We start from the raw sequence: 9,870 nt of genomic DNA, 5'->3' as shown, positions 1-9,870 counted from the left end.
TTTAGACAGATTACGCTCATCTGTGGTTTCATCAGAAATAAAACTGCAGATTTTTTTCATAATCTTGACATCATTCAGTCTTACAATTTTACTTATTTTCGCTAGTTTAAAAAGCTTTCCCTACTTTTAATGTTGCTTTAGTTTTTTATTTATGTAGGAGATGGCCCCAGGTACTTTTTTTTTTGGCCCCAGGCACTTTTAAAGCACCCGGTTGGTTTCTTTTTATACTTTACTGAGGTATGAGCATTTTGCAATAAATGCTAGCTAGCTGCAGTAGGCCTAAGCGGCCAGCCTGTCCTCTTGGTTGCAGTTCTCACATTTCCTGCGACCGCACCCCGTCGCGGGGACCAGAACTCCGTCCGGAACTGCGCCCACCAGGGGTCAGCGCAGGCTCAGTTTTGGGATCTGGCTTCCCACAATGCACCGGGCTCTGTAGTCCCCGCGTCGGAAGGTGACTGAGCCGCGAGGGTTTGCGAGCCGCGGGAGGGGCCGCCGAGGGGCGGGGCGTCGTGGAGGCGGGGCCGTGGGGCGGGGCCAGGGCCGCCGCCGCTGCTGTAGTACCGGCGGACCTGGAGTTTAAGTCGCGCGCTCCTCCGCGGTGGAGACCTCTCCACCTGGCGCCGTGAAAGGTAGGGAGGTTGGTGGTGCTCGGGAAGGCGGTATGTGAGGGGAATGGGAGGTTGCTGTTTACTGGGTAGAGTTTTAGTTTGGAAAGATGAAGAGTCGATGGTGGTGATTTTTGTACAATAGTATTTATGTATTTAATGCCTCTGAATTGTACATTTAAAAATGGTTAAAATGGGTCCTGGCCAGTGGTGCAGTGGCTAGAGAATCCTCCTGGAGGGCTGAAGTCGCTAGTTCCATCCTGATGTCACTGGCTCGACTCTGAAGGTGCTGACTCAACCTTGAGGTCCCTGGTTCAAGCCCCAGTGAGGGCTCAACCCCTAGGGCACCGGTTTGAGCCCCGTCAGGGCACATATGAGAACCAATCAATGGAACAACGAGTTGATGCTTTTCTCTGTCTCCCTCTTTCTTCCCTTTTCTCTCTCTCTCACCCCCCCCCCAAATGGTAATCTTTATGGTATGTGTATTTTACTACCAAAAAAATCTGCATTATGAACAGATAACCAAAGTCCAGGTGCATGTGATAAAGTAATGATAAGGAAGACTAGAAAAGGTACTTCCAAAATTAAAACAGACATCTCATAAAACCCCACCCAATAAAAGAACGCTAGCTGGATTACCAGAGACAGATCACAGAAGTGTGAGGCTGAAAGGTACCAGAGATACCATTCAATGCAATCTTCGTTTTTTACAGATGAAAACAGCGAGGCCCAGCATTATCACGTTTTTCCCAGCCACTGAGCAAGTTCAGGCAAAGGGAGAATTTGAAGCAAAAGCCTGGCCTCTGCCAGACAGTCGTGCCTGATACAGACAAGAAACCACTTTGGGCTGAGAGATAGGTGTGCTCTAGATTTTTATTTTTATTAACTTGGTTAATTTCTCTTTAATTTTATTTATTTATTTTAGAGAGGTAGGGGGCAGAGGGAGAGTGAGAGAGAGAAGGGCGGGGGGGAGGAGCAGGAAGCATCAACTCCCATATGTGCTTTGACCAGGCAAGCCCAGGGTTTTGAATCGGGGACCTCAGCATTCCAGGTTGACGCTTTATCTACTGCACCACCACAGGTCAGGCTGGATTTCTTTCTTAAGCAGAAAAAGAAACCAAGATTTCCATTTTTATCAGCCTTGCTGCAGCAAATTCATAAGATTATAATAACTGAGTACTGTTTGCCACCCTGCCCTAAGTCCACATGCCTTATCATGTTTAATTAGCCAATAACCCGATGAGGAAGGGATATGATTATTATTATGTATGCTCCCATTTTACAGATAGAAAACTGAGGCACAGAGGAGGTAAAAGGACTTAGCCCAAGGTGACCCAGCAAGTGGTGGGTCCAACCTGGCAGTGCAGGCAGCTGAACCCCAGAGTCAGTGCTCTGAGCCACTGAAAAAAATGATGATGGGTCCACAAGTGTGTAATTCTCTAGGGAGGATGCTCCTGGCCTGATTCTCAGCAGGGTCTGGGACCCCGCGGAAGGTATGAGCATCTGCATTAAGACTTCTTCTTTCTCCAGAGAACTCTGCACCATCCTGTGTCTCAAAGGCTGAGGAGGGAGCCACACGTCTTACTGTTAAACAGCTCAGCCCATATATCCACACAGTGCCCTGGGGACTCCCACCCACTTTGTTCTGAAGAAACCCCGGCTTCCCTTTACTTGCCCACATTTTGGGTGTTCCCTGGAGGACAGTTTTTCTGTTTGCTGAAACCCGACTCTTCTGATAGTTCAGACTTACCCAGAGATCCTCTGGGAAAACCAGCCCTTTCCTGGACCCCCAGCTGTGAGAGAGAAGGCTGAGCCACAATGAACACTGACTCTTCTCTATGTTTTGTGGACCCCGAGGACACAGAAATGAGCGGGATAGACTCTGGGGTCCCTCCCTCAAGAAGGGCAGGCCTAGCAGGAAAATCTGATAGCATTCAACAAATACTTACCTGGTTCCTAGTGACACCTGAGACTTGCATTCTCCAAGAGGGGTGTGGCCCTCAGGAAAGCTGGCCTTTCCAGCTCAGGCCTAAGCTGCTGCAGAAGACTTTGGGGGGAGAGGGATTTTGTCTCCCCATGGGAAATTTCAGGCCTCTGCAGCTCCAGTTTCACTTTCTAAAGCCAAGCCTGCCCCTGTCCCTGGCACCACTCCCTGGCTGGCTCCGAGCCCAGGATAACACCTCTGCCCTTCCATTCATACTCCCTCTGCTGATGACTCAGCCTCCCCTGTTGTTATTGTTCTTCACCTCTCTGCTCCCCAATCCTCCCACCGCTTCAGAACTGCCTGTGCGAGGCCTTCATCCCCTTTGGGAACTGCTCCATAAATAGCTTTTCTCTATGAATTCTCATGTTTAGTCATGTAAAATTAGCATAAACAAACAAAGTTTTTCTGTGATTATAAGGCTATGGATTATTTGTATAGAAATTTCTTGCCAGACCTATGGTGGCGCAGTGGATAAAGCGTCGACCTGGAAATGCTGAGGTCACCGGTTCGAAACCCTGGGCTTGCCTGGTCAAGGCACATATGGGAGTTGATGCTTCCAGCTCCTCCCCCCCTTCTCTCTCTCTGTCTCTCCTCTCTCTCTCTCTCTCTCTCTCTCCCCCTCTCCTCTCTAAAATAAATAAATAAATAAATAAAACTTAAAAAAAAATTTTTCTTAAGAATATTTTACTCTTAGAACCATTTAATTAAAGATTCCAAGCTAGAAAATAGGAATTTAATAGCTGCTGCAGGCAAAAACAAAACAAAATAACAACAGCAACTGCAGTGCCTACTCCCTACCACCACCAAGTTATTTTATTCCTGTAGATCAATCACTGTTCATGGGAATTGTGTTGAAATGTTAGAAAGACATTCTCACCAGCTAAAGATGCTATTTCAAGTAAAATGTAAAGAAATATGAAAACACTGACATTTTAAAGTGACTTCTGTTGATTTGACTTTATGAATAATAAATACATAGCATTTAGTGCCTCTTATACTTTTTTATAACTTATTCATTTTTATCACAAAATTTTTATAGCTGAAAAAGGCTTACCATATCACCTCATCTAAATCATTTTTTTTAACTGCAAGTCACAGAAGCAATTGTAGCTATTCATCCCAAAATGATCTTATTGAAAGTATATATATAGGGTAACTCATAGAATTGGGCAAAAGGGCTAAGGAATCCATCCCAAAAAACAACAGGTATCAGAGGGGCTTCAGGAATCCATAAAGGACTAATGAGTAGACCTTTTGAACAGCCTTAGCCTTTCTGAAGATAGTCTTTGTGAGATTCCATTCAAGGTCCAGCTATCAAAGACAGAGCATGTAATGTACACCAGAGTTATCTTACCTGAGAGATGAGAAGTTAATGCATTTTCCAGCTATATCCCTTTACATGACATGATGAGGGCTTCTGGAACATGAACTCTTGGATTTTTCTGGCTTGTCCTAAGTATGAGTTGATCTTGATATTGCAACTAGACAAAACTTCTTGGGCAAGGAATCTTAGGATTTTGCAGTGAGCAGCCTTCCGCGAGTAGTGCTGAGAAGACCTGGTCAGGGAATGGACCTGTCTGCTCCAGTGGTTACCTTACGTCAAATGGGATGTTGTTACCAGAAGATGGAGGCTGGAGGCTGAGCAAGCAAAAAGAGTAGTTATTCATTTCACTGTCAGTGCATCCCTCTCATTTTACAGAAACAGTTGTTTGAAGGTCAAATTGCTACATCTGTATCAACTAGATGTTAATGCTGCAAGAAGGAGCATATCAAAGTAAAAGTGATTTAAAGAGTAGAGTATCAGAATATCAGGTATCAGAGACTACATGGTGCTGTGATAGCAAACAACCTCCATCAGTGGCTTAAAACCATAGAAGTTTGTTTTTCACTCATGTAAAGTTGGCTGAGGTTTCGGGTAGGTCTCCATAGCAGCGGTTTCTTAGGCATTGGCTCATCATTCCAGGATACTTGCTTCTTAGGCACCTCTGAAAATGTACATGCTGCCACGATCCCCACTACAAGGAAGGATGCAGGGAGTCATCGGGCATGGCATGCAACTTTCTGGTCTCATTTTATTTTAAGCCCTAGAGCCATGCTTTGGAGGTGGAGAAATACTCTGCTCCTGTGTGTCATAGAGAAGAACAGGACACTGGCAACCTGTAATAAGTACCTGCAAGGGTTTATATTTTTCTGTAACAGAAAATCTGAAGATAGGTAATCTTAGGGCTATTTTAGTGGCTCAGCGATTATTGAAGACTCAGGTGCTTCAGTCTTTCCAATCTGGCATTCCTGGTATGTCAGGGACATCTTTTTGTCACAGATAACTATAGCAACTCCAAATGCCACATCCTTTTCTGTCAACATCCAAAAGCAGGACAAGTGAAGTAGGGTCTCTTTGCCTCTTTTTTATCAGGTGAAATGGAAGTTCTCTCTCTCTCTCTCTTTCTCTCTCTCAATCCCTCCAGCCCCTCTTAATCTGGGAAGAAAATCTTTCCTCAAAACAGACTTCTAATTATAACTTCACTAGTCAGACCTGGTCACATGACTACTACTAGCTGCAAGAGGATGACAAAGTAAACATCTGACATTTTCAGCTTTTGTCATGAGAGGCAGGCGCTGCCAACTTAGAAAAAGGTGTAGGAGGATGGCCACTGGGTTCAAAGTCAATAGGATACTATGCGTCTACCCTCAGGGCAATAGCATTTTCAATATCCAAGTATAGAAGTATCAAATATTTGCCCCAGACCACTGTGCTCTTGAAACACAACTTCCTCAATTTCCACTGCATGGGACTCTGAGTCACAACTGCTGATGCAGAGGTGTATTCAATCACAACTTCCTACTCCTGAGAGAATTGAGTATTTCCTGAGATCCGATATCAAGCAACCCCCTGGGAACAAGTCTGTTTTGCTGAACAGACAAGAAAGGATGTCTCTCGTTTGATAATTTAGAGCAATTTAAGAGAACTTTCTGTTAAACAGTTTTTCAGAACTCATAATCAAAATAGTACACTAACAAATGAGTATGAGACTAGGGTTGATTATAAAATTATCTCTTCTGAGAAACAAGCTAAACTTGGCTTATTTTTCAAAGAATCAAATTCTCTGATTCTAGGCAGATTAATAACACTAAGTAACTTGTTTCTGTGTATATTAGAATCATACACAGCATCTGGGACTTTAATAATGTTGAAAAATGGTAGAAATGGTAGCAAAGACTCCTGGGTCAAATAATTGTTGTCTAACAGCTTCCGGTTAAATTGCTATGACAACAGAAAAAGAAAGATAAAATGCAATTAAAAGCTAAAACCTAAAAAGTGTTATAATAAGCTGGAAAAAATTTTTCTAAATTCAAAACAAATGGAACTACACCTATGGAAAATAATCCCATTCATTCATTATCCTGGAAACAAAGGCAGCATAAAAGTAGTGGAAATATACTTCAGGATCCCTCTGCCGGCATCAGGGAGCTAGAGTCAACATTATCAAAAAAGAAACACTTGCTTCTCTAAGAAAGCTAGAAGAATTCTTTCCCAATTCCTAGCTCTCCTAGATTATTTCACTAGATTAATTTAGAGATCTTAATTTCCCCCTGTCCTGAAATACTTCACAGCCATGTAAAAGCTACAGTTCCCAGAATGCAGTGCACCACCATGTACTTTACAAGTCAAGCACTGTGAGAAGGGGGTTAGGTAGAAAGAAACCAGGCAGTAGCAGATTCTTGCATTCTTGGGATTGTAGAATTCCTCATTTTCCCTGCTCTGGGTGTCACAAACTGGGTGGGGTCAAAGACCATCAAACACATTTATAAGGTTAAGAAGGGTTTTTGCAGAAATGCTCAACTTGTAGACTGCCCCTTTTCTACCCTCAACACTTAGTGCTTAACCCCAGTTTCACAGTGAGTGTGATGAAACACTATTTGGAGCATCAATTGTATGTGTACAATATGTGATAAGTAGCATTTATTGAATACCTACTATGTGCCTTCTCCTATTTTAAACAGTTTATGCTATGTAAACCAATAAGTAATCTTCACAATAACACCATAAATTAGGTGCTATTATTATTTATTCTCATTTTGCAGATATGAAACTGAAGCATAGCAAGATTCAGTAGCTTGTTTATATTTTCATTTAGTAAATGTCTGAGCTGGTATTGAATCTACCTAGAGAATCTAGCTCTCAATCACACTCTTAATTACCTTTCTATACTGTCCTTGGAATATATATAGTGAAATAGAAGTTGTTTGTATTGATGTATATGTTTGTATCATACAAACAAATGTATGCATACATAAATGTGTTTATCAACTGATCAAAATGATGACAAAGTCATTAGCGAATAAGTGGGCACTAATATGATGGACAGTTGGGGTGGGGGATATATCAGCATAAGTAAAATCCATCTTTCAAGCCCGGAGTCCCAAGAGAAGATAGGTGATGAGAGAGAGGTGGAGAAAGATGAACACTCACACTGTATAAAAGTATTGCTACTGGTAGACCAGGCTCCTGGCCAAGCCTGTGTTGTCAGACTACATTCAGTTAATGGCATTACAATCTTAAACTAGCTACCTCAAGAAGAAATAACTTTCATGGACTGGTTCTAACTCAGAATTCTATAAGGGGCATCCTTACTTGTCATTGGAAAAGAAGTGTAAAAAAACTGCTCTGTCTTGTCCTAGGAGCTGTATGTTCTCTATCCCTCAATGCCTGCCAGGACCCAAAAATAGGGGATACAAGTCCTCCTACCCCCTTTTCTCCTCTCTGTTCTTTGCACATAAATAAGATCATAGGATAGGAAAGAGGCAAACATCCTTTCAATTGTGCCTTCCATTATGTTGGATTTCAGGTCTTAACTTATTGTTAATAGTAACAATGATAGAAAAATGTAAGCTCATATGAATTTTAAAACTCTAGAAGGATAGAAATGGGTTATATTAAACTTCCAAATTTATAAACAGAGAAAACAGAGCAAAAAAAAAAAAAATGTAACGGGTTGATCAGGCCTTTATTTTGAAGATCAAAGTCAATATAGGGAAGAAATTTCATTTATCGCTGATAGGTATGTTAAGATTCATGTAGAGCAACTTAAAAAAATTGTCCAAAGTTATTAATGATAGGAAAAAATATTCATGTTTTCTAGCTAAGTAAAGAAAAAGTAATTTATAAAATGATTTATATTGAAACAATATTTTATAGATGAATTTTATATGAAAATGATACATAATAGAACATTTTACAATTAATACAAGTTACTCTTTAATGAGAAAAAGAAAACAATTTAGTAGGTAGCAGTTCTTCCACTAATTATAAACTGTTGTATTTAATGTTGTCTTCTCTTCATAAAACTTTTACAGTGAAATTCCATGAGAGTGTTACTGATTTAAATCCAGTGCTAAAATTCCTTTTATTTGCAGATCATCATATAATATATATACGGGGAAAATGAGTCACTACAACCTCATGAAAACTATCTTCATACCTCTAAGCCTTTATCAAGAAGAAAAAGGGGCAGGGGAGGAGATATATTTCACACTGTAAATAGTATACATTTTCTAAAATATATTGTTTAGATGATTTCAGGGTTGGTAAACTAATTGAGAGCATTATCATGTGTATAAGTTGTAGAAAGACAATTTGGCAGCTTGCAAGAATAGAGCTCACTATTTTGTCTGTTTCATTCAATTCCTCTTCTGTCGATGTTCCTCCTTATGCCTTCATTAAGAATATAATGCTAGGTCGAGCTAACCTGAATGCATTGGAGATTCTCAGTGCTCAGTTACAAAATAAGGGAATGAGAGCCAACATTAGTTAACTTACACGCAGCACATACCATTGAAAGATAGATTGAATCTATGTGAAGCAGTAATTGCTGGCTGTATATATGTGCTGGTCCCCAGTGTTACTAATTTTTGGCTTACTAGGAAATATATTAGCCGGTATGTCAATGAGAAATAAAGCCCCATTTTCATCACTTAGAAGGAAGGGAGTCAATGGGAAGCAAAGTCCAGTTTTCCATGTGTCAATCCCAGGCACCATGGCTTGATGGTTAATTTTATATCAACTTGACTGGGCCACAGAATGCCCAGATATCCAGTTAAACATTATTTTTAGCTGTGTCTATAAGGGTGTTTCTGGAATAGATTGACATGTGAATCAGTGGACCTGAGTACAGTTACTTCATCCAATCAGTTGAGGGCCCAAATAGAACAAAAAGGCAGAGGAAGACTGAATTTTCTCCCTGCCTCACTGTTGAACTGGACATAAATCTTTTGCCCTCAGGGCTCCTACTTCTCAGGCTTTCAAACTCAGACTGGACTCTCCAGCTCTCAGGACTCCACCAGCACCTGGGGTTCCAGCTTCTAGATGGCAGGTCGTGGGACTTCTCACATGAGCCAATGCCATGTGATAAATCTCTTTCTACATATGTGTTTCTTACTGGTTCTGTTTCTCTGCAGAACTCTGCCTAATACACAGGCCAATGAGGAACAGTTCTCAATTTTTAATAATTGACTTGTGGAAAAATACTAGAAGAGGAAAGAACTTGGTCACAGAATTCAAAGTAACCTTCTCATTTAAGAAATGCTTTGAGCCTGACCAGATGGTGGCACAGTGGACAGAGTGTTGGACTGGGATGCAGAGGACCCAGGTTTGAAGCCAGCTTGAGCATGGGCTCATCAGCTTGACTGTGGGGTCACTGGCTAGAGTGTGGGATCATAGACATGACCCTGTGGTCACTGGCTTGAGCCCAAAGGTCTCTCTGGCTTGAAGCCCAAGGTCGCTGGCCCAAGGTCACTGGCTTGAGCAAGGGGTCACATGCTCTGCTGTAGCCTCCCACCCCCCATCAAGGCACATATGAAAAAGCAATCAATGAACAACTAAAGAGCTGCAACAAAGAATTGATGCTTCTCATCTCTCTCCCTCCTGTCTTCTGTCAATCTCTCTGTCTCTCTGTCACTGTCACATACACACACATACACACACACACACACACACACACACACACACACACACACACACACACGGAAATGCTGATTATACTTTCCAGCTTTCACTAAATCCGAAGTGGGAACCCAGAAGCCTCTGTGCAATGGTTCAAAAAAAGGTGTGCTCTATCTGAATGGGTCTTCTTGAACTGGGTCTACCCACCAAGTCACAAATCTGGGTGACTAAATTGTTTATACAACTGCTCAATATTGATATGTCTTCCATAATTTTTTTAGAAGAAACTGAAATACAAATTAGTTCACAAATTCCAAAATATGAAGATGTTAATGTTTGTA

The 9,870-nt window shown here is 41.5% G+C and overlaps 1 protein-coding gene across 1 annotated transcript in view; it reads left to right on the top strand.

The window, feature by feature from the left end:
- Nucleotides 1-555: 555 nt before the first annotated feature.
- The window catches only part of EXTL3 (exostosin like glycosyltransferase 3), a 498,145-nt gene continuing 488,830 nt past the window's right edge, over nucleotides 556-9,870 (top strand). The window contains exon 1 of the mRNA XM_066388406.1: nucleotides 556-629. The gene's annotated coding sequence lies outside the window, so the exon portion shown is untranslated. The remainder of the gene's footprint in view (nucleotides 630-9,870) is intronic.

This window comes from Saccopteryx leptura, chromosome 1 (assembly GCF_036850995.1).
Source record: "Saccopteryx leptura isolate mSacLep1 chromosome 1, mSacLep1_pri_phased_curated, whole genome shotgun sequence".
NCBI classification, from domain to species: Eukaryota; Metazoa; Chordata; class Mammalia; order Chiroptera; family Emballonuridae; genus Saccopteryx; species Saccopteryx leptura.
This window is presented reverse-complemented; position numbering and strand designations above follow the sequence as displayed.